This window comes from Acipenser ruthenus, chromosome 23, assembly GCF_902713425.1.
Source record: "Acipenser ruthenus chromosome 23, fAciRut3.2 maternal haplotype, whole genome shotgun sequence".
Lineage (NCBI taxonomy): Eukaryota > Metazoa > Chordata > Actinopteri > Acipenseriformes > Acipenseridae > Acipenser > Acipenser ruthenus.
The window spans coordinates 10,434,172-10,459,652 of NC_081211.1; the positions used below are offsets into that span (position 1 = coordinate 10,434,172).

General features: G+C 40.0%; 6 non-coding genes across 6 annotated transcripts; all 6 read right to left on the bottom strand.

Annotated features, from left to right (window-relative positions):
• Positions 1 to 7,591: 7,591 nt before the first annotated feature.
• trnac-gca (transfer RNA cysteine (anticodon GCA)) lies at positions 7,592 to 7,663 on the bottom strand. Its single transcript has one exon. It is a non-coding gene; the product is annotated as a tRNA-Cys (tRNA).
• Positions 7,664 to 10,122: 2,459 nt separating this feature from the next.
• Positions 10,123 to 10,194, bottom strand: trnac-gca (transfer RNA cysteine (anticodon GCA)). The gene has a single exon. It is a non-coding gene; the product is annotated as a tRNA-Cys (tRNA).
• Positions 10,195 to 12,691: 2,497 nt separating this feature from the next.
• trnac-gca (transfer RNA cysteine (anticodon GCA)) lies at positions 12,692 to 12,763 on the bottom strand. Its single transcript has one exon. It is a non-coding gene; the product is annotated as a tRNA-Cys (tRNA).
• A 2,489-nt stretch (positions 12,764 to 15,252) lies between these two features.
• On the bottom strand, positions 15,253 to 15,325 carry trnac-gca (transfer RNA cysteine (anticodon GCA)). The gene has a single exon. It is a non-coding gene; the product is annotated as a tRNA-Cys (tRNA).
• A 2,481-nt stretch (positions 15,326 to 17,806) lies between these two features.
• Positions 17,807 to 17,878, bottom strand: trnac-gca (transfer RNA cysteine (anticodon GCA)). The gene has a single exon. It is a non-coding gene; the product is annotated as a tRNA-Cys (tRNA).
• A 2,481-nt stretch (positions 17,879 to 20,359) lies between these two features.
• Positions 20,360 to 20,431, bottom strand: trnac-gca (transfer RNA cysteine (anticodon GCA)). The gene has a single exon. It is a non-coding gene; the product is annotated as a tRNA-Cys (tRNA).
• Between the last annotated feature and the right edge of the window lie 5,050 nt (positions 20,432 to 25,481).

A 25,481-nucleotide genomic window follows, 5' to 3' on the forward strand; every position in this document is an offset into this window, starting at 1 on the left:
ACGCACCTCGACGCTCGACGCTCGGTGCACGCACCTCGACGCTCGACGCTTCGGCGCTCGACGCTCGGCGCATCGACGCCTTGACGCTCGGTGCACGCACCTCGACGCTCGGCGCTTCGACGCGTCGACGCTCGGTGCACGCACCTCGACGCTCGGTGCACGCACCTCGACGCTCGACGCTCGGTGCACGCACCTCGACGCTCGACGCTCGGTGCACGCACCTCGACGCTCGGCGCTTCGACGCCTTGACGCTCGGTGCACGCACCTCGACGCTCGGTGCACGCACTTCGGCGCTCGCTCGGTGCACGCACCTCGACGCTCAGCGCTTTGACGCCTTGACGCTCGGTGCACGCACCTCGACGCTCGACGCTTCGGCGCTCGACGCTCGGCGCATCGACGCCTTTACGATCAGTGCACGTCCACGCTTCGGCAACCATGTCCGGGTTCCACCGTTGCGTCACCTGCCAGGCAAAATTGCCAGCGAGCGATCCCCATGAGGACTGTGTGGCGTGTCTGGGGCCAGAGCACGCCGCATCCGCGTTGGCGGATAGGGCTTTTTGCCAGCTTTGTGCTGGTTCCCAGACACGCACCCTCCGCCAAAGGGCGAAGAAAGCAGTGGGTGGGCGCTCTCCTTCCTCGGGATCGTCCCACACCATTTCTGCCCCGCCGTCATCTACGGCGACGCCGCCAGGGCGGCTGCAGCTCTCCAGGAGCCCATCCTCCCAGCTAACGGCTGGTCAGAGGTCCCCCACCAGACGCGCTCGGGAGCGCAGCCCCTCCCCTCGTAGGGTACGCCCCCGTCGGGAGTCTAGGTCGCACTCCAGATCGCCTCGACGGAGAGCACGCTCTCGTTCCCCTCGTCGGGACAGGCGATACAGAGACAGGTCGGGGGTGGCAGAGCTAACCTCCAAAATGTCTCAATTCATGGAGGTTATGATGGGGCAGCAGTCCATCCTCATGTCCCTAGCAAATGTGGTGCCTCCAGTCCCAGGACAACCGACTGGGCCCATTGCTAGTCAGCCAGTGGCCCCTCCACAACCTGCACCGGTCGTCGCTCTTCCAGTGCAGTCTCAAGGGGAGTGGGATATCGATGCGCTGTCTAGAGACGCATCTGACATCCTAGAGGGGGACAGTACAGAGGCTGAGGTAGCCTCCCAGCACTCTGAGGACGAGCTCCACGTGCTAGACACCAATGACCCTACGTGGTCTGTGGTGGACAGGGCAACCCGCCACTTGGGCGTCGAGTGGCCGATGGCGGAACCACCTCGGCGCTCCTTGTTTGAGTCGCCTTCAGCCCAGTCCAGTCAGTCCAGGATGCTTCCGGCATTCCCAGACTTTATTAAGGAGGTACAGTCCACCTGGGGGGCTCCGGCCTCTGCCCCTGCGACTTCTCGCAAGGCCTCGGCCTTTAACATGCAAGGGGCAAGTGAGGCTGGGTTGGCGTCCTTTCCACCTGTGGACGCTGCGTTCGCCGCGTTGGTGAAGACGCCAACATTATCGGGGCTGACGAAAGATCCTGCATGCCCCAATAAGCAGTGCAGGACCACTGAGGTACACCTCAAGAAGGGGTACGCTGCGGCCACAGAGGCGGTCAAGCTCTCTAATGTGGCCAGCTTGCTGACGGTCTACCAAGCGGCACTGATCAAAGACCTGCCTGAGTGCCCTTCGGCGGCCCTCAGAAGCGAGTTGGGGACCGTCAGTCAACTGCTGGTGAAGCTGGCCCAGCTCAACGCGCGGGCTCAGGGCAGAAGCATCGCGTCTCTGGTGGTGGCCAGAAGGCAGCTCTGGCTCTCACAGGCGAGAGTGCAGGAACCTGATAAGGCCCCTTTGCTGGATGCCCCAATTACACCGGGACACACATTTGGTCCAGCGGTGGAGGAGATGCTGCAACGCTCCGCCAAGGCGCGGGAGGCGTCGCAGCAAATGGCGAAAATGTGGCCAAAACCGTCGTTCCAGCCGAAGCGGCCTCAGGAACATCAGTGGCGCAGGACACCACCACAGCACCAGCCACGGCCAGGGGGTACTAAGACCTCTCCCTCAAGCACAGCAGCGCGCGGTCAACCTCCTTTTTCAAGACCGCAGCGCGGAGGGTGGCGCCCTAGAGGTGGTGCCAAGCCACGCCCTCGGGGCTCTGGCCAGGCCCCTCGCGAACGAGCCCAGCCCAAACAGCCCTGAGAACACCAGGCAGCTGTTAACCCTCCCCTACACTGTCTCCCAGCTCCAGTTCTGGCAACAATGCACCAACGACATCTGGGTGCACAAAACTATATCCACCGGGTACACCCTTCAGTTCCAGTTAAAACCTCCCCCCTTTCGGGGAGTGGTCGTAACTGCAGTGAAGGACTCGGTTCAGTCCTCAGCTCTGAATGTGGAAATACAGGCATTGCTCAGCAAGCGTGCCATTCAACAAGTAGACCCTGCTCTGATCGACCAGGGGTTCTATTCCAAATACTTCCTGGTGCCCAAGAAGGACGGCGGGCTCCGTCCTATTTTAGATCTGCGAGTACTGAACAAATACCTGCGGGTGTTATCGTTCAGGATGCTTACGCACAGGCACATCATCCAGTCAGTCCGACACGGCGACTGGTTCACCACCGTGGACCTGACAGATGCGTACTTTCACGTTCCCATCTGCCCGGGTCACAGGAAGTATCTGCGTTTCGCATTCCAGAGCAGGGTATACGAGTTTTGTGTCCTTCCATTCGGCCTGTCACTAGCTCCTCGAACCTTTTCGAAATGTATGGATGCCATTCTAGCTCCCTTGCGGGCTCAAGGTGTCCGACTGCTGAATTATCTGGACGACTGGCTCGTCTGCGCGCAGTCGAAGGAGCAGGTGGCACAGCACACAGTGATGGTTACAGACCATCTTCGGCGGCTAGGTCTGAAGATCAATTCAGAAAAGAGCCGCCTAGTGCCGAGCCAACAGACCGAATTCTTGGGTCTGCATCTGGACTCAGTGTCCATGGAAGCGACCCTGTCGACACAAAGAGTTGCCTCAATAGAGCGGTGTCTTTCCCTATTCAGGTTGAGACAAACAGTCAGCATGGAGCTGTGTCAGCGCATGCTGGGGTTGATGGCTGCCGCCTCACAAGCCCTTCCTTTGGGCTTACTACACCAGAGACCTCTGCAGGCCTGGTTCAATGCCTTCGCGTTGCATCCGCGGAAAGACAAACACCGCAGGCTAAGGGTATCCCAAGCCTGCTGGGAAGCGCTACGCTGGTGGAAAGTTCCGTCAAACCTCCGCCAAGGCGTACGCTTGGGTCCCATTTTCAGAAGGCAGGTCATCACGACCGACGCTTCCAACCACGGTTGGGGAGCAGTCTGGAACGGGACAGGGACCCGTGGAGTGTGGTCAGGACCCTGGAGGTCAGCCCACATCAACGCTCTGGAGCTCAGAGCGGTGGACCTCGCCCTCCGGCACTTCTTGCCAGTGCTTCTAGACAAGCACGTGTTAGTGCGGTCAGACAACACCACAGTAGTGGCGTATATCAATCGCCAGGGCGGATTGCGGTCCCCCGGTCTTCACCAGATGGTAACGCGGCTGTTGCTCTGGGCTCAACCGCGTTTAGCCTCTCTGCGTGCAGTTCATCTGCCGGGCAGAGTCAATTACGCAGCGGATCTCCTGTCCAGAGGAGGTCCTCTTGCGGGCGAATGGCGTCTCCACCCTCAAGTGGTGGAGCGCATCTGGGAATGGTTCGGCACAGCGCAGGTCGATCTCTTCGCTTCGCGAGAGACCACGCACTGTCCCCTATGGTTCTCGGTGAAGGACCTCGACAGCCCCCTGGGGGTGGATGCACTGGCTCACGAATGGCTGCCAGGGCTCCTGTATGCCTTTCCACTGATTCCGATGCTCCCCGCCTTCTTGGAGAAGGTCAGGGTAGAGCGAGCGACAGTGATTCTGATCGCTCCTCGGTGGCCTCGGAGAATATGGTTCCCGAGTCTAGTGCAATTACTGCACGGTCGCCCGAGGGAGCTCCCTCTGCGAGCGGACTTGTTGTCCCAAGCTCAAGGAGAGCTTTGGCATCCGAACCCCAAACTCATGCAGTTGTGGGCTTGGCCCCTGAGCGGGAGCGCCTGTCAGCCTTAGGGCTTTCGACTGCAGTTATATCGACCATCCAGAGTGCGAGAGCGCCCTCTACTAGGTCGCAGTATGCATATAAGTGGCAGTTGTTTCAGAGTTGGTGTCTGGCTGAGAGCCATGACCCAGTCTCCTGTCCTATGGCAGTAATATTGCAGTTTCTGCAGAAACTGCTGGATGAAGGGAAATCTCCTTCTACACTTAAAGTGTATTTAGCCGCCATTTCGGCTTGTCATGTACGCATTGACGGTTTATCACCTGGTTGCCATTTTTTGGCATCTCAGTTTCTGAAAGGCGCAAGACGCTTGCGGCCTCCAAGAACGACCAGTTTACCGTCGTGGAGCCTTGATGTGGTGCTAGAAGCCCTTACCAAGGCACCGTTTGAGCCTCTCCACAGCGTGGATATGAAGCTCATATCTATTAAGACTGCATTTTTGCTGGCTGTGGTATCAGCAAAACGCGTGAGCGAGTTACATGCACTTTCAGTGCATCCGTCTTGTACTCGTTTTGCAGGAGACGGTTCTAAGGTCTCCATGCGCCCTAATCCGGCCTTTTTACCAAAGGTTATATCCCCGTTCCACATGAACCAGTCAGTCGAGTTGATGGCGTTCCATCCTCCTCCTTTTTCTTCCCCAGAGGAAGAGCGGTTACACATGCTCTGCCCCGTGAGGGCATTGAGGTGTTATATTGACCGTACAAGGACTGTGAGGCAGACAGAACAGTTGTTCATATGCCATGGTTCTAGATCTTTGGGTCAGCCGCTGTCTAAACAGCGCCTTTCCCACTGGATAGTGGATGCTATTAGATTAGCGTATGAATCTGCAGGCCTTCCACCACCAGGGCAGTTGAAGGCGCATTCTACCAGGGGTATGGCGACATCCTGGGCCCTCTTTCGAGGGGTGCCGGTGTCTGATATTTGCGCGGCAGCCAGTTGGGCTACGCCGCATACTTTCATGAGGTTTTACAGGTTAAATGTACTGGATTCCTCTGCTCCACTGTTTGGAGCATCTGTTTTACACTCTATGACGCCTCAGGATGCGGACGTATAGAGTGGTTGATAGCATGGTGTTGACTGTTCCACCTTTAAGACAGGTGTCATTACGAGCATAGACGCTGAGGCGCAGCTCCGCATATGCCTAGATGTACTGCCTACGCAGTTGCGTTATTACGTAAGTCTGTCCTACTGCCGAGAATCCTCCCTCGCGACGGCTTGGGTACACTGTTCCCATACCTTGATGGTTATTTTCGACTTGAAAGGGAACGATAGGTTGCGGATGCAACCCCGGTTCCCTGAAAGAGAAAATAACCATCAAGCCGCGTGGTCGCTTCAGAAGCCTTCACGGCCTGAAGAGCAAAAGAGGAAGTGAGTCTCTGCGCGCTGCGTATAGTAAGCTCCCAAGGGGGCGGGCTTACATGGCAGCTCGCGCAGAGGCCTATCGGCAGCTTTGCTATAAAAGCTCAGCCAATCGCTACTGCCTGACGGCAATATCCCATACCTTGATGGTTATTTTCTCTTTCAGGGAACCGGGGTTGCATCCGCAACCTATCGTTTGCTTGAGCTCACCCTAGAAAAGTGGTTGTTACTTTATTTTTTAATATATTAAATTGAAAGCCACAGCTTGCCTTGTCAGACGTCTTTGACAGATTATTTAAGAAGCGCCATGCTTTGCATTCTTATGACAGTCATCATTTTCATGTTACGTATTCTTCATGGTAACAGTGAAGATGCTTTCCAAGTCAATTTCTATAAATATAAGGGGACACTCTGATATTCCTTTTTACATGTTATGTCCGAGATTGGTTAAATGTAATTTTTTATTAAATGTTTCCATTAAGATTCAACTCACAGCACAACAATTTGTTATCTTATGGTGCTGCTACAGTTGTATTGATTTAAAAACTACATACTATTAGCATGTGCCTTGTTTTATGGTTACTCCTTACTCAGCAATGCGACCATAGCTTCACTCTAATATGAACTCCATTGAATGTAAAACAAAGGCCCTGTCCACACTATGCCTTTAAACCGTATTAGTTGCGTTTAAGCCGGCTTAAAAGTGCTAAATACGGTTTGCGTCCACACTACGCAGCATTTAATACCGTACTCGAGACCACCTCAGGAGGTAGTCTCGAGTCCGGTTCTAATTAGATCGCATCAGGTAGTGCGGTTTATCAGAAGTGTGGACGCTGTAATACCAAACTACATGTTTTGTGTATCCTCCAATATCCCAAAATGCTTTGTGGTATGTTTGGCGAAATACTCAGAGCAGGCGCCTGAAGGAGTTGCTATCACTGTACACTCCGCACTAGGTATTCATTTTTATGCTTCAAAAAATCTTTCAGGACATCTCTGTTAAACTAGTGGGGAAAATCGTATTTTTCTTGAATCGTACTTGTACTTGCTAGAACCAAAGTCATTGTATTTATCTTGCTCTTAACCGTATTATTACTTGTACTGTGATCCTTGAAATGTATTTTTGTTTACGACTGTAAGTCGCCCAGGATAAGGGCGGCTGCTAAGAAATAAATAAATAAATAAATAAATAAATAAATAAATAAAAAAATAAAAAAATAATAATAATAATAATAATAATAATAATAAATAAATAAACAAAAACACAGCGTTAAATTAGGCGACTGCAAAAATGAAATGCGAGTTAAAAGTAGGATCGGGAATGAACAAATTACGTATTTTGTCAGCTCTGTTTGAAATAAAATTAAGAGGACCAGAATTAGGCTCAGGCAAGATATGAAGGTAAAAACAAAGATTGTTTTGTAATTAACAGCTTTTTCTGAGTTTAATTCTAAAACAGAATCAGCTCAATTTGTTTAAAGGGACTTCACCTGATTAAAAATAAAAGCTGAAAACTTCAAGCCCTACTTGTGTGTGTGTTCGGATTTACTTTTTCCGCAATACTGGTAATATTTAATTTATGCAATATTTAATTTATGCAAACTGCAGTTACTGACAGGCTTGATAATTGAGGCAATACTGAATCTTTCAGTTAATTCTTATGAAAAAATAAATAACAAATTGGTGTATGCTACAGCCGGTAGATGGTGTCAAGTATTAAAAAAAAATACTATTTGCAAAATAGTATTTACTAATTTCTATTGATAATATATTTCTGGCAACCTATTTTATGTTTGTATTTTAAATACATTTGGAGACCACTGTTGTCTTTTTAAATATTTTCCGTGACTATGTTGCCATCCTTGGCGTTCACTGTTAACCGAAAGGTTTGTGGTTTGAGCTCAAACAGGAACTCTTTTTTATATTAAACTGGCCAGCCAGATTTCCTTCCCAGGCGGCCTTCTCAAGAGAGGCCAAGCTTCTAATTTCTCCAGTTGTAAAGGGTGCGGTGGCCAAGTGGTAAGGTGTTTGGTCCCGTAAATTGAGGATCACGTCTTCAAACCCTGTCTGTACCTTGTTGCTGTCTTTGAAACACTATTTTTGCTTCTAGCTGAAATAAAAAATGTTAACGTGCATTTTGTATTTTAATTTAGAAAAAAAGGGGGCACTCGGATTTGAACCGGGGACCTCTTGATCTGCAGTCAAATGCTCTACCACTGAGCTATACCCCCAACTCACTAGCCTATTCCAGCTATGCCCTTTTCTGCCAAGCACAACCAACGGTGCCGAGCTGCAGTTTCAGAAATGCAACCTATCAATGGCTAGTTATTTTTTACCTTGTGTCCCGCAGCAATATTTTTCAACAAAACTTTCAAGAAGTATTGTATAAGGTCCGTCAAGTAATAGAATAACACGTTGTTATACATGTATCTCTTTGAAAACACTAAGCGAAATAGATAATAATCAGAAAATGCTTAACGTTTTTTATTTCAAGAAATTAAACTAAATACAAAATATAGTGTTGAAAAAAAGAGAGAAGCTTTATGGTTTCTGAAGTACGTTATAACGTTCCCCAAAATGTTCTGAAAACAAGGACACCAAGTCCAAGATGCCACTGTAACACATTTTTTAGTGCATTTTGTTTTTATTGGAAGAGAGTCAAATACAGCCAAAAAATGTCTGGTCATGGGGGGAGCATCCCACTGAAAAACACTCGGTCCTTCAAAGGGTTTAGCAAAGGTTGGTTTGCTTGAGCTCACCCTAGAAAAGTGGTTGTTACTTTATTTTTTAATATATTAAATTGAAAGCCACAGCTTGCCTTGTCAGACGTCTTTGACAGATTATTTAAGAAGCGCCATGCTTTGCATTCTTATGACAGTCATCATTTTCATGTTACGTATTCTTCATGGTAACAGTGAAGATGCTTTCCAAGTCAATTTCTATAAATATAAGGGGACACTCTGATATTCCTTTTTACATGTTATGTCCGAGATTGGTTAAATGTAATTTTTTATTAAATGTTTCCATTAAGATTCAACTCACAGCACAACAATTTGTTATCTTATGGTGCTGCTACAGTTGTATTGATTTAAAAACTACATACTATTAGCATGTGCCTTGTTTTATGGTTACTCCTTACTCAGCAATGCGACCATAGCTTCACTCTAATATGAACTCCATTGAATGTAAAACAAAGGCCCTGTCCACACTATGCCTTTAAACCGTATTAGTTGCGTTTAAGCCGGCTTAAAAGTGCTAAATACGGTTTGCGTCCACACTACGCAGCATTTAATATCGTACTCGAGACCACCTCAGGAGGTAGTCTCGAGTCCGGTTCTAATTAGATCGCATCAGGTAGTGCGGTATATCAGAAGTGTGGACGCTGTAATACCAAACTACATGTTTTGTGTATCCTCCAATATCCCAAAATGCTTTGTGGTATGTTTGGCGAAATACTCAGAGCAGGCGCCCGAAGGAGTTGCTATCACTGTACACTCCGCACTAGGTATTCATTTTTATGCTTCAAAAAATCTTTCAGGACATCTCTGTTAAACTAGTGGGGAAAATCGTATTTTTCTTGAATCGTACTTGTACTTGCTAGAACCAAAGTCATTGTATTTATCTTGCTCTTAACCGTATTATTACTTGTACTGTGATCCTTGAAATGTATTTTTGTTTACGACTGTAAGTCGCCCAGGATAAGAGCGGCTGCTAAGAAATAAATAAATACATAAATAAATAAATAATTAATAATAATAATAATAATAATAATAATAAATAAATAAACAAAAACACAGCGTTAAATTAGGCGACTGTAAAAATGAAATGCGAGTTAAAAGTAGGATCGGGAATGAACAAATTACGTATTTTGTCAGCTCTGTTTGAAATAAAATTAAGAGGACCAGAATTAGGCTCAGGCAAGATATGAAGGTAAAAACAAAGATTGTTTTGTAATTAACAGCTTTTTCTGAGTTTAATTCTAAAACAGAATCAGCTCAATTTGTTTAAAGGGACTTCACCTGATTAAAAATAAAAGCTGAAAACTTCAAGCCCTACTTGTGTGTGTGTTCGGATTTACTTTTTCCGCAATACTGGTAATATTTAATTTATGCAATATTTAATTTATGCAAACTGCAGTTACTGACAGGCTTGATAATTGAGGCAATACTGAATCTTTCAGTTAATTCTTATGAAAAAATAAATAAAAAATTGGTGTATGCTACAGCCGGTAGATGGTGTCAAGTATTTAAAAAAAAATACTATTTGCAAAATAGTATTTACTAATTTCTATTGATAATATATTTCTGGCAACCTATTTTATGTTTGTATTTTAAATACATTTGGAGACCACTGTTGTCTTTTTAAATATTTTCCGTGACTATGTTGCCATCCTTGGCGTTCACTGTTAACCGAAAGGTTTGTGGTTTGAGCTCAAACAGAAACTCTTTTTTATATTAAACTGGCCAGCCAGATTGCCTTCCCAGGCGGCCTTCTCAAGAGAGGCCAAGCTTCTAATTTCTCCAGTTGTAAAGGGTGCGGTGGCCAAGTGGTAAGGTGTTTGGTCCCGTAAATTGAGGATCACGTCTTCAAACCCTGTCTGTACCTTGTTGCTGTCTTTGAAACACTATTTTTTGCTTCTAGCTGAAATAAAAAATGTTAACGTGCATTTTGTATTTTAATTTAGAAAAAAAGGGGGCACTCGGATTTGAACCGGGGACCTCTTGATCTGCAGTCAAATGCTCTACCACTGAGCTATACCCCCAACTCACTAGCCTATTCCAGCTATGCCCTTTTCTGCCAAGCACAACCAACGGTGCCGAGCTGCAGTTTCAGAAATGCAACCTATCAATGGCTAGTTATTTTTTACCTTGTGTCCCGCAGCAATATTTTTCAACAAAACTTTCAAGAAGTATTGTATAAGGTCCGTCAAGTAATAGAATAACACGTTGTTATACATGTATCTCTTTGAAAACACTAAGCGAAATAGATAATAATCAGAAAATGCTTAACGTTTTTTATTTCAAGAAATTAAACTAAATACAAAATATAGTGTTGAAAAAAAGAGAGAAGCTTTATGGTTTCTGAAGTACGTTATAACGTTCCCCAAAATGTTCTGAAAACAAGGACACCAAGTCCAAGATGCCACTGTAACACATTTTTTAGTGCATTTTGTTTTTATTGGAAGAGAGTCAAATACAGCCAAAAAATGTCTGGTCATGGGGGGAGCATCCCACTGAAAAACACTCGGTCCTTCAAAGGGTTTAGCAAAGGTTGGTTTGCTTGAGCTCACCCTAGAAAAGTGGTTGTTACTTTATTTTTTAATATATTAAATTGAAAGCCACAGCTTGCCTTGTCAGACGTCTTTGACAGATTATTTAAGAAGCGCCATGCTTTGCATTCTTATGACAGTCATCATTTTCATGTTACATATTCTTCATGGTAACAGTGAAGATGCTTTCCAAGTCAATTTCTATAAATATAAGGGGACACTCTGATATTCCTTTTTACATGTTATGTCCGAGATTGGTTAAATGTAATTTTTTATTAAATGTTTCCATTAAGATTCAACTCACAGCACAACAATTTGTTATCTTATGGTGCTGCTACAGTTGTATTGATTTAAAAACTACATACTATTAGCATGTGCCTTGTTTTATGGTTACTCCTTACTCAGCAATGCGACCATAGCTTCACTCTAATATGAACTCCATTGAATGTAAAACAAAGGCCCTGTCCACACTATGCCTTTAAACCGTATTAGTTGCGTTTAAGCCGGCTTAAAAGTGCTAAATACGGTTTGCGTCCACACTACGCAGCATTTAATACCGTACTCGAGACCACCTCAGGAGGTAGTCTCGAGTCCGGTTCTAATTAGATCGCATCAGGTAGTGCGGTTTATCAGAAATGTGTACACTGTAATACCAAACTACATGTTTTGTGTATCCTCCAATATCCCAAAATGCTTTGTGGTATGTTTGGCGAAATACTCAGAGCAGGCGCCTGAAGGAGTTGCTATCACTGTACACTCCGCACTAGGTATTCATTTTTATGCTTCAAAAAATCTTTCAGGACATCTCTGTTAAACTAGTGGGGAAAATCGTATTTTTCTTGAATCGTACTTGTACTTGCTAGAACCAAAGTCATTGTATTTATCTTGCTCTTAACCGTATTATTACTTGTACTGTGATCCTTGAAATGTATTTTTGTTTACGACTGTAAGTCGCCCAGGATAAGGGCGGCTGCTAAGAAATAAATAAATAAATAAATAAATAAATAAATAAATAAATAATTAATAATAATAATAATAATAATAATAATAATAATAATAATAATAATAATAATAATAATAATAAAGAAATAAACAAAAACACAGCGTTAAATTAGGTGACTGCAAAAATGAAATGCGAGTTAAAAGTAGGATCGGGAATGAACAAATTACGTATTTTGTCAGCTCTGTTTGAAATAAAATTAAGAGGACCAGAATTAGGCTCAGGCAAGATATGAAGGTAAAAACAAAGATTGTTTTGTAATTAACAGCTTTTTCTGAGTTTAATTATAAAACAGAATCAGCTCAATTTGTTTAAAGGGACTTCACCTGATTAAAAATAAAACCTGAAAACTTCAAGCCCTACTTGTGTGTGTGTTCGGATTTACTTTTTCCGCAATACTGGTAATATTTAATTTATGCAATATTTAATTTATGCAAACTGCAGTTACTGACAGGCTTGATAATTGAGGCAATACTGAATCTTTCAGTTAATTCTTATGAAAAAATAAATAAAAAATTGGTGTATGCTACAGCCGGTAGATGGTGTCAAGTATTAAAAAAAAAATACTATTTGCAAAATAGTATTTACTAATTTCTATTGATAATATATTTCTGGCAACCTATTTTATGTTTGTATTTTAAATACATTTGGAGACCACTGTTGTCTTTTTAAATATTTTCCGTGACTATGTTGCCATCCTTGGCGTTCACTGTTAACCGAAAGGTTTGTGGTTTGAGCTCAAACAGGAACTCTTTTTTATATTAAACTGGCCAGCCAGATTGCCTTCCCAGGCGGCCTTCTCAAGAGAGGCCAAGCTTCTAATTTCTCCAGTTGTAAAGGGTGCGGTGGCCAAGTGGTAAGGTGTTTGGTCCCGTAAATTGAGGATCACGTCTTCAAACCCTGTCTGTACCTTGTTGCTGTCTTTGAAACACTATTTTTTGCTTCTAGCTGAAATAAAAAATGTTAACGTGCATTTTAATTTAGAAAAAAAGGGGGCACTCGGATTTGAATCGGGGACCTCTTGATCTGCAGTCAAATGCTCTACCACTGAGCTATACCCCCAACTCACTAGCCTATTCCAGCTATGCCCTTTTCTGCCAAGCACAACCAACGGTGCCGAGCTGCAGTTTCAGAAATGCAACCTATCAATGGCTAGTTATTTTTTACCTTGTGTCCCGCAGCAATATTTTTCAACAAAACTTTCAAGAAGTATTGTATAAGGTCCGTCAAGTAATAGAATAACACGTTGTTATACATGTATCTCTTTGAAAACACTAAGCGAAATAGATAATAATCAGAAAATGCTTAACGTTTTTTATTTCAAGAAATTAAACTAAATACAAAATATAGTGTTGAAAAAAGAGAGAAGCTTTATGGTTTCTGAAGTACGTTATAACGTTCCCCAAAATGTTCTGAAAACAAGGACACCAAGTCCAAGATGCCACTGTAACACATTTTTTAGTGCATTTTGTTTTTATTGGAAGAGAGTCAAATACAGCCAAAAAATGTCTGGTCATGGGGGGAGCATCCCACTGAAAAACACTCGGTCCTTCAAAGGGTTTAGCAAAGGTTGGTTTGCTTGAGCTCACCCTAGAAAAGTGGTTGTTACTTTATTTTTTAATATATTAAATTGAAAGCCACAGCTTGCCTTGTCAGACGTCTTTGACAGATTATTTAAGAAGCGCCATGCTTTGCATTCTTATGACAGTCATCATTTTCATGTTACGTATTCTTCATGGTAACAGTGAAGATGCTTTCCAAGTCAATTTCTATAAATATAAGGGGACACTCTGATATTCCTTTTTACATGTTATGTCCGAGATTGGTTAAATGTAATTTTTTATTAAATGTTTCCATTAAGATTCAACTCACAGCACAACAATTTGTTATCTTATGGTGCTGCTACAGTTGTATTGATTTAAAAACTACATACTATTAGCATGTGCCTTGTTTTATGGTTACTCCTTACTCAGCAATGCGACCATAGCTTCACTCTAATATGAACTCCATTGAATGTAAAACAAAGGCCCTGTCCACACTATGCCTTTAAACAGTATTAGTTGCGTTTAAGCCGGCTTAAAAGTGCTAAATACGGTTTGCGTCCACACTACGCAGCATTTAATACCGTACTCGAGACCACCTCAGGAGGTAGTCTCGAGTCCGGTTCTAATTAGATCGCATCAGGTAGTGCGGTTTATCAGAAGTGTGGACGCTGTAATACCAAACTACATGTTTTGTGTATCCTCCAATATCCCAAAATGCTTTGTGGTATGTTTGGCGAAATACTCAGAGCAGGCGCCTGAAGGAGTTGCTATCACGGAACACTCCGCACTAGGTATTCATTTTTATGCTTCAAAAAATCTTTCAGGACATCTCTGTTAAACTAGTGGGGAAAATCGTATTTTTCTTGAATCGTACTTGTACTTGCTAGAACCAAAGTCATTGTATTTATCTTGCTCTTAACCGTATTATTACTTGTACTGTGATCCTTGAAATGTATTTTTGTTTACGACTGTAAGTCGCCCAGGATAAGGGCGGCTGCTAAGAAATAAATAAATAAATAAATAAATAAATAAATAATTAATTAATAATAATAATAATAATAATAATAATAATAATAATAATAATAATAATAATAATAATAAATAAATAAACAAAAACACAGCGTTAAATTAGGCGACTGCAAAAATGAAATGCGAGTTAAAAGTAGGATTGGGAATGAACAAATTACGTATTTTGTCAGCTCTGTTTGAAATAAAATTAAGAGGACCAGAATTAGGCTCAGGCAAGATATGAAGGTAAAAACAAAGATTGTTTTGTAATTAACAGCTTTTTCTGAGTTTAATTATAAAACAGAATCAGCTCAATTTGTTTAAAGGGACTTCACCTGATTAAAAATAAAACCTGAAAACTTCAAGCCCTACTTGTGTGTGTGTTCGGATTTACTTTTTCCGCAATACTGGTAATATTTAATTTATGCAATATTTAATTTATGCAAACTGCAGTTACTGACAGGCTTGATAATTGAGGCAATACTGAATCTTTCAGTTAATTCTTATGAAAAAATAAATAAAAAATTGGTGTATGCTACAGCCGGTAGATGGTGTCAAGTATTAAAAAAAAAATACTATTTGCAAAATAGTATTTACTAATTTCTATTGATAATATATTTCTGGCAACCTATTTTATGTTTGTATTTTAAATACATTTGGAGACCACTGTTGTCTTTTTAAATATTTTCCGTGACTATGTTGCCATCCTTGGCGTTCACTGTTAACCGAAAGGTTTGTGGTTTGAGCTCAAACAGGAACTCTTTTTTATATTAAACTGGCCAGCCAGATTGCCTTCCCAGGCGGCCTTCTCAAGAGAGGCCAAGCTTCTAATTTCTCCAGTTGTAAAGGGTGCGGTGGCCAAGTGGTAAGGTGTTTGGTCCCGTAAATTGAGGATCACGTCTTCAAACCCTGTCTGTACCTTGTTGCTGTCCTTGAAACACTATTTTTTGCTTCTAGCTGAAATAAAAAATGTTAACGTGCATTTTAATTTAGAAAAAAAGGGGGCACTCGGATTTGAACCGGAAAACCTCTTGATCTGCAGTCAAATGCTCTACCACTGAGCTATACCCCCAACTCACTAGCCTATTCCAGCTATGCCCTTTTCTGCCAAGCACAACCAACGGTGCCGAGCTGCAGTTTCAGAAATGCAACCTATCAATGGCTAGTTATTTTTTACCTTGTGTCCCGCAGCAATATTTTTCAACAAAACTTTCAAGAAGTATTGTATAAGGTCCGTCAAGTAATAGAATAACACGTTGTTATACATGTATCTCTTTGAAAACACTAAGCGAAATAGATAATAATCAGAAAATGCTTAACGTTTTTTATTTCAAGAAATTAAACTAAATACAAAATATAGTGTTGAAAAAAAGAGAGAAGCTTTATGGTTTCTGAAGTACGTTATAACGTTCCCCAAAATGTTCTGAAAACAAGGACACCAAGTCCAAGATGCCACTGTAACACATTTTTTAGTGCATTTTGTTTTTATTGGAAGAGAGTCAAATACAGCCAAAAAATGTCTGGTCATGGGGGGAGCATCCCACTGAAAAACACTCGGTCCTTCAAAGGGTTTAGCAAAGGTTGGTTTGCTTGAGCTCACCCTAGAAAAGTGGTTGTTACTTTATTTTTTAATATATTAAATTGAAAGCCACAGCTTGCCTTGTCAGACGTCTTTGACAGATTATTTAAGAAGCGCCATGCTTTGCATTCTTATGACAGTCATCATTTTCATGTTAAGTATTCTTCATGGTAACAGTGAAGATGCTTTCCAAGTCAATTTCTATAAATATAAGGGGACACTCTGATATTCCTTTTTACATGTTATGTCCGAGATTGGTTAAATGTAATTTTTTATTAAATGTTTCCATTAAGATTCAACTCACAGCACAACAATTTGTTATCTTATGGTGCTGCTACAGTTGTATTGATTTAAAAACTACATACTATTAGCATGTGCCTTGTTTTATGGTTACTCCTTACTCAGCAATGCGACCATAGCTTCACTCTAATATGAACTCCATTGAATGTAAAACAAAGGCCCTGTCCACACTATGCCTTTAAACCGTATTAGTTGCGTTTAAGCCGGCTTAAAAGTGCTAAATACGGTTTGCGTCCACACTACGCAGCATTTAATACCGTACTCGAGACCACCTCAGGAGGTAGTCTCGAGTCCGGTTCTAATTAGATCGCATCAGGTAGTGCGGTTTATCAGAAGTGTGGACGCTGTAATACCAAACTACATGTTTTGTGTATCCTCCAATATCCCAAAATGCTTTGTGGTATGTTTGGCGAAATACTCAGAGCAGGCGCCCGAAGGAGTTGCTATCACTGTACACTCCGCACTAGGTATTCATTTTTATGCTTCAAAAAATCTTTCAGGACATCTCTGTTAAACTAGTGGGGAAAATCGTATTTTTCTTGAATCGTACTTGTACTTGCTAGAACCAAAGTCATTGTATTTATCTTGCTCTTAACCGTATTATTACATGTACTGTGATCCTTGAAATGTATTTTTGTTTACGACTGTAAGTCGCCCAGGATAAGGGCGGCTGCTAAGAAATAAATAAATAAATAAATAAATAAATAAATAAATAAATAATAATAATAATAATAATAATAATAATAATAATAATAATAATAAATAAATAAACAAAAACACAGCGTTAAATTAGGCGACTGCAAAAATGAAATGCGAGTTAAAAGTAGGATCGGGAATGAACAAATTACGTATTTTGTCAGCTCTGTTTGAAATAAAATTAAGAGGACCAGAATTAGGCTCAGGCAAGATATGAAGGTAAAAACAAAGATTGTTTTGTAATTAACAGCTTTTTCTGAGTTTAATTATAAAACAGAATCAGCTCAATTTGTTTAAAGGGACTTCACCTGATTAAAAATAAAACCTGAAAACTTCAAGCCCTACTTGTGTGTGTGTTCGGATTTACTTTTTCCGCAATACTGGTAATATTTAATTTATGCAATATTTAATTTATGCAAACTGCAGTTACTGACAGGCTTGATAATTGAGGCAATACTGAATCTTTCAGTTAATTCTTATGAAAAAATAAATAAAAAATTGGTGTATGCTACAGCCGGTAGATGGTGTCAAGTATTAAAAAAAAAATACTATTTGCAAAATAGTATTTACTAATTTCTATTGATAATATATTTCTGGCAACCTATTTTATGTTTGTCTTTTAAATACATTTGGAGACCACTGTTGTCTTTTTAAATATTTTCCGTGACTATGTTGCCATCCTTGGCGTTCACTGTTAACCAAAAGGTTTGTGGTTTGAGCTCCAACAGGAACTCTTTTTTATATTAAACTGGCCAGCCAGATTGCCTTCCCAGGCGGCCTTCCAAGAGAGGCCAAGCTTCTAATTTCTCCAGTTGTAAAGGGTGCGGTGGCCAAGTGGTAAGGTGTTTGGTCCCGTAAATTGAGGATCACGTCTTCAAACCCTGTCTGTACCTTGTTGCTGTCTTTGAAACACTATTTTTTGCTTCTAGCTGAAATAAAAAATGTTAACGTGCATTTTGTATTTTAATTTAGAAAAAAAGGGGGCACTCGGATTTGAACCGGGGACCTCTTGATCTGCAGTCAAATGCTCTACCACTGAGCTATACCCCCAACTCACTAGCCTATTCCAGCTATGCCCTTTTCTGCCAAGCACAACCAACGGTGCCGAGCTGCAGTTTCAGAAATGCAACCTATCAATGGCTAGTTATTTTTTACCTTGTGTCCCGCAGCAATATTTTTCAACAAAACATTCAAGAAGTATTGTATAAGGTCCGTCAAGTAATAGAATAACACGTTGTTATACATGTATCTCTTTGAAAACACTAAGCGAAATAGATAATAATCAGAAAATGCTTAACGTTTTTTATTTCAAGAAATTAAACTAAATACAAAATATAGTGTTGAAAAAAAGAGAGAAGCTTTATGGTTTCTGAAGTACGTTATAACGTTCCCCAAAATGTTCTGAAAACAAGGACACCAAGTCCAAGATGCCACTGTAACACATTTTTTAGTGCATTTTGTTTTTATTGGAAGAGAGTCAAATACAGCCAAAAAATGTCTGGTCATGGGGGGAGCATCCCACTGAAAAACACTCGGTCCTTCAAAGGGTTTAGCAAAGGTTGGTTTGCTTGAGCTCACCCTAGAAAAGTGGTTGTTACTTTATTTTTTAATATATTAAATTGAAAGCCACAGCTTGCCTTGTCAGACGTCTTTGACAGATTATTTAAGAAGCGCCATGCTTTGCATTCTTATGACAGTCATCATTTTCATGTTACGTATTCTTCATGGTAACAGGGAAGATGCTTTCCAAGTCAATTTCTATAAATATAAGGGGACACTCTGATATTCCTTTTTACATGTTATGTCCGAGATTGGTTAAATGTAATTTTTTATTAAATGTTTCCATTAAGATTCAACTCACAGCACAACAATTTGTTATCTTATGGTGCTGCTACAGTTGTATTGATTTAAAAACTACATACTATTAGCATGTGCCTTGTTTTATGGTTACTCCTTACTCAGCAATGCGACCATAGCTTCACTCTAATATGAACTCCATTGAATGTAAAACAAAGGCCCTGTCCACACTATGCCTTTAAACAGTATTAGTTGCGTTTAAGCCGGCTTAAAAGTGCTAAATACGGTTTGCGTCCACACTACGCAGCATTTAATACCGTACTCGAGACCACCTCAGGAGGTAGTCTCGAGTCCGGTTCTAATTAGATCGCATCAGGTAGTGCGGTTTATCAGAAGTGTGGACGCTGTAATACCAAACTACATGTTTTGTGTATCCTCCAATATCCCAAAATGCTTTGTGGTATGTTTGGCGAAATACTCAGAGCAGGCGCCTGAAGGAGTTGCTATCACTGTACACTCCGCACTAGGTATTCATTTTTATGCTTCAAAAAATCTTTCAGGACATCTCTGTTAAACTAGTGGGGAAAATCGTATTTTTCTTGAATCGTACTTGTACTTGCTAGAACCAAAGTCATTGTATTTATCTTGCTCTTAACCGTATTATTACTTGTACTGTGATCCTTGAAATGTATTTTTGTTTACGACTGTAAGTCGCCCAGGATAAGGGCGGCTGCTAAGAAATAAATAAATAAATAAATAAATAAATAAATAAATAAATAAATAATTAATAATAATAATAATAATAATAATAATAATAATAAATAAATAAACAAAAACACAGCGTTAAATTAGGCGACTGCAAAAATGAAATGCGAGTTAAAAGTAGGATCGGGAATGAACAAATTACGTATTTTGTCAGCTCTGTTTTTAATAAAATTAAGAGGACCAGAATTAGGCTCAGGCAAGATATGAAGGTAAAAACAAAGATTGTTTTGTAATTAACAGCTTTTTCTGAGTTTAATTATAAAACAGAATCAGCTCAATTTGTTTAAAGGGACTTCACCTGATTAAAAATAAAACCTGAAAACTTCAAGCCCTACTTGTGTGTGTGTTCGGATTTACTTTTTCCGCAATACTGGTAATATTTAATTTATGCAATATTTAATTTATGCAAACTGCAGTTACTGACAGGCTTGATAATTGAGGCAATACTGAATCTTTCAGTTAATTCTTATGAAAAAATAAATAAAAAATTGGTGTATGCTACAGCCGGTAGATGGTGTCAAGTATTAAAAAAAAAATACTATTTGCAAAATAGTATTTACTAATTTCTATTGATAATATATTTCTGGCAACCTATTTTATGTTTGTATTTTAAATACATTTGGAGACCACTGTTGTCTTTTTAAATATTTTCCGTGACTATGTTGCCATCCTTGGCGTTCACTGTTAACCAAAAGGTTTGTGGTTTGAGCTCCAACAGGAACTCTTTTTTATATTAAACTGGCCAGCCAGATTGCCTTCCCAGGCGGCCTTCTCAAGAGAGGCCAAGCTTCTAATTTCTCCAGTTGTAAAGGGTGCGGTGGCCAAGTGGTAAGGTGTTTGGTCCCGTAAATTGAGGATCACGTCTTCAAACTCTGTCTGTACCTTGTTGCTGTCTTTGAAACACTATTTTTTGCTTCTAGCTGAAATAAAAAATGTTAATGTGCATTTTGTATTTTAATTTAGAAAAAAAGGGGGCACTCGGATTTGAACCGGGGACCTCTTGATCTGCAGTCAAATGCTCTACCACTGAGCTATACCCCCAACTCACTAGCCTATTCCAGCTATGCCCTTTTCTGCCAAGCACAACCAACGGTGCCGAGCTGCAGTTTCAGAAATGCAACCTATCAATGGCTAGTTATTTTTTACCTTGTGTCCCGCAGCAATATTTTTCAACAAAACATTCAAGAAGTATTGTATAAGGTCCGTCAAGTAATAGAATAACACGTTGTTATACATGTATCTCTTTGAAAACACTAAGCGAAATAGATAATAATCAGAAAATGCTTAACGTTTTTTATTTCAAGAAATTAAACTAAATACAAAATATAGTGTTGAAAAAAAGAGAGAAGCTTTATGGTTTCTGAAGTACGTTATAACGTTCCCCAAAATGTTCTGAAAACAAGGACACCAAGTCCAAGATGCCACTGTAACACATTTTTTAGTGCATTTTGTTTTTATTGGAAGAGAGTCAAATACAGCCAAAAAATGTCTGGTCATGGGGGGAGCATCCCACTGAAAAACACTCGGTCCTTCAAAGGGTTTAGCAAAGGTTGGTTTGCTTGAGCTCACCCTAGAAAAGTGGTTGTTACTTTATTTTTTAATATATTAAATTGAAAGCCACAGCTTGCCTTGTCAGACGTCTTTGACAGATTATTTAAGAAGCGCCATGCTTTGCATTCTTATGACAGTCATCATTTTCATGTTACGTATTCTTCATGGTAACAGTGAAGATGCTTTCCAAGTCAATTTCTATAAATATAAGGGGACACTCTGATATTCCTTTTTACATGTTATGTCCGAGATTGGTTAAATGTAATTTTTTATTAAATGTTTCCATTAAGATTCAACTCACAGCACAACAATTTGTTATCTTATGGTGCTGCTACAGTTGTATTGATTTAAAAACTACATACTATTAGCATGTGCCTTGTTTTATGGTTACTCCTTACTCAGCAATGCGACCATAGCTTCACTCTAATATGAACTCCATTGAATGTAAAACAAAGGCCCTGTCCACACTATGCCTTTAAACAGTATTAGTTGAGTTTAAGCCGGCTTAAAAGTGCTAAATACGGTTTGCGTCCACACTACGCAGCATTTAATATCGTACTCGAGACCACCTCAGGAGGTAGTCTCGAGTCCGGTTCTAATTAGATCGCATCAGGTAGTGCGGTTTATCAGAAGTGTGGACGCTGTAATAAAAAAATTACATGTTTTGTGTATCCTCCAATATCCCAAAATGCTTTGTGGTATGTTTGGCGAAATACTCAGAGCAGGCACCCGAAGGAGTTGCTATCACTGTACACTCCGCACTAGGTATTCATTTTTATGCTTCAAAAAATCTTTCAGGACATCTCTGTTAAACTAGTGGGGAAAATCGTATTTTTCTTGAATCGTACTTGTACTTGCTAGAACCAAAGTCATTGTATTTATCTTGCTCTTAACCGTATTATTACTTCTACTGTGATCCTTGAAATGTATTTTTGTTTACGACTGTAAGTCGCCCTGGATAAGGGCGGCTGCTAAGAAATAAATAAATAAATAAATAAATAAATAAATAAATAAATAATAATAATAATAATAATAATAATAATAATAAATAAACAAAACACAGCGTTAAATTAGGCGACTGCAAAAATGAAATGCGAGTTAAAAGTAGGATCGGGAATGAACAAATTACGTAATTTGTCAGCTCTGTTTGAAATAAAATTAAGAGGACCAGAATTAGGCTCAGGCAAGATATGAAGGTAAAAACAAAGATTGTTTTGTAATTAATAGCTTTTTCTGAGTTTAATTATAAAACAGAATCAGCTCAATTTGTTTAAAGGGACTTCACCTGATTAAAAATAAAACCTGAAAACTTCAAGCCCTACTTGTGTGTGTGTTCGGATTTACTTTTTCCGCAATACTGGTAATATTTAATTTATGCAATATTTAATTTATGCAAACTGCAGTTACTAACAGGCTTGATAATTGAGGCAATACTGAATCTTTCAGTTAATTCTTATGAATAAATAAATAAAAAATTGGTGTATGCTACAGCCGGTAGATGGTGTCAAGTATTAAAAAAAAAACACTATTTGCAAAATAGTATTTACTAATTTCTATTGATAATATATTTCTGGCAACCTATTTTATGTTTGTATTTTAAATACATTTGGAGACCACTGTTGTCTTTTTAAATATTTTCCGTGACTATGTTGCCATCCTTGGCGTACGGAGTCCATTTTAGGACATCCTCAGACCTTACCCCTCCTCAAGTCAATCCTCACCCCTCCTCGAGTCAATCCTCATCCCTCCTCGAGTCAATCGTCAGACATCAGACCTCACCCCTCCTCGAGTCAATCGTCAGACCTCCTCGAGTCAATCGTCACCCCTCCTCGAGTCAATCGTCAGACCTCCTCGAGTCAATCGTCTCCCCTCCTCGAGTCAATCGTCAGACCTCCTTGAGTTAATCGTCAGACCTCCTCGAGTCAATCCTCACCCCTCCTCGAGTCAATCGTCAGACATCAGACCTCACCCCTCCTCGAGTCAATCGTCAGACCTCCTCGAGTCAATCGTCACCCCTCCTCGAGTTAATCGTCAGACCTCCTCGAGTCAATCCTCACCCCTCCTCGAGTCAATCCTCACCCCTCCTCGAGTCAATCGTCAGACCACTTCAAGACATACTATCCCCTCCCCCTTTTTACGGTTACTGGAATAGCTGGACAGAAGTTTAGCAGTGCAGTTTTACTTGCTCGAGAGACCGGTGAGTACTAGAACAATTTAAAAAAAATAAATAAAAAATACACAAATTAAATAGGCCTATATTAATATACGTACACAAACGTACCTTAATAGGACAGCGTGAGTTAGTGCAGTTCAATGTGTTGTACGTTAATTTGAAAATACGTTAAAGAAACTACGTATATTTTTTCACATTTTTTAATTACTTTTATAATATAGGTTGCTGGTGTTTTGCAGTGTTGAAAATCAGACGATGGAAAACCAGAACCGTATCCTTTAAATGAAAACATACACCAATAACTCATATTTTTCTAAGTAACATGCACACTTACCGTTTTATTTGCTTTATTTTAATTTTAAAAGTTGTTTATGTGTTAATGTAAATATTCGTGAAAATAATGTGTTAATAAGTAAGCTAAAGATAATTGAATGTCCGAATTACTGAATTGATAGTAGCTAGCTACATATAAAGTAATATAATAAAATACAATAAAAACATTAGATTTGGTTGCAATTATGTTATTTTCGAATAATTCAAAATTACATTTACATTAACCTCATAAAATAAAGTGTATTCGATTTATTTAAATTACGGCAATCTTCACTATCACCGTACTTCATTTCAACTAATCCTGAAACTCTTTAATGATGGGTACACCCAAAAAGAGATCGTGAGAATGCTTGAAGCCCGTGGTCACAAAATGTCGTAAGTTATTTATATTTCTCATCTTACTTTTGTGCATAATATATTAATTAACTCTTTTATATATTTGAGTTATCAACAAGGTTTTTGAAAGGACATTTATACTACAAACTAAGATTAACACTTAAGTTTGTGATCGGTCATATGATTTGTATCAACACACGTTTATTTATATACAGTTTACCATCTCATTTTGATATAACAGGTTAGTGAAAATACAGTATGTTTGTTTTAAGTAAATACAGTTAATACTACAGTGCAAACTTTCACCTACCACTAATCAATAATCATTCACCTTCAACAAAAAAAATAATAAAATGTAATCTTTAATATTTCAACACTCCCCCTAAGGTTAATATGTCAGTTACAATCTTCTTCTGTTTCACCTATGTAATTAATGCCAACCTTAAGTTATGTTTACTGTTTTAAGTGAAAGGCATCTGAGAAGAATTCTTAAAGCACTGGGATTGAGGCGAAGAAGTGATCACAGACCACTGCATGCAATACGTCAGGCTATAGAGGTATTCAATAGATTTCCTAGCTATCCCTTTGTAATAAAAACAACCTTTAAACTGTGATTTACCAAACAAATTATTTTAATTGTATGTGTGTGTGTGTATATATATATATATATATATAATGTGAATCTTGGGGAGGCCTTCATCCAGCAGTGGATTGAAAAAGGCTGAAGATGATGATGATGACATATAATGTAATTTCACTCTATATTCCAGAATGAACTTAAACATTGGTCACCAGCCAAAGGTATTCGAGCAATGCACAGGAGAATAAGGGACGGAATGGGTCTCCGGCCTTGCTACAGGTATTTATCATTTTCTGTACATTAATAGATAGCTCCCTGATAAATACTTACGTTGGGATCTTTTTGTTATTTTTCCTTTTGACACCTTTGTTTCATAAGGTATTTTTCTTAGTTTGTTTTTTTTACACATAATGGTACTTATTCAATTATGTCTCAAAAGAGTTTGATTTCTTTGCTTTAGATATAATTAATGAAGAATGAAGCAAACATTATGAAACACACACAGACACACATATATACACATACATATATGCGCGCCATATATGTACATACATTGCCCTAACAAAATATTTGATGGTACGAAATATTAGAGAATACCCGTAATAGCGGGTAGGACTACCTCCAGCTGCAATTACAGCTGTTAGGGGTATTCTCTAATATGTCGTAGTCTCTAATATTTAGTTAGGGCACTGTATAATGTATATAAATAACCTTATTTTTATAGAGATGATGTCCATGAATTCATGAGAGAGCTGGATGGTAGCGGTCTTGTGAGACGTCGTGCAGGGAGAAAAAGAATAGAAAGGAGGAATTACTTTAGTCACGGACCCAATGACAGCTGGCATATAGATGGTAAGTACTAAGTATCATATTATAAGTAGGGTATATAACAAAGAAGCTAAAAGAACATTGAATCAATTTTTTTTGTATTCATTTGCAGGAAATGATAAACTAAGGTTTTATGGAATTTGGATTCACATTTGCATTGATGGGTATGTGAAAATAATAAATATACATGTAGATCAAAGACAGAAGTGCTTTGACAATGAGTACAACAAAATCAGCTTTAAAACACATGCTGTAAAATAACTTTTTTCATTTTGTTGTCTCTATATGAT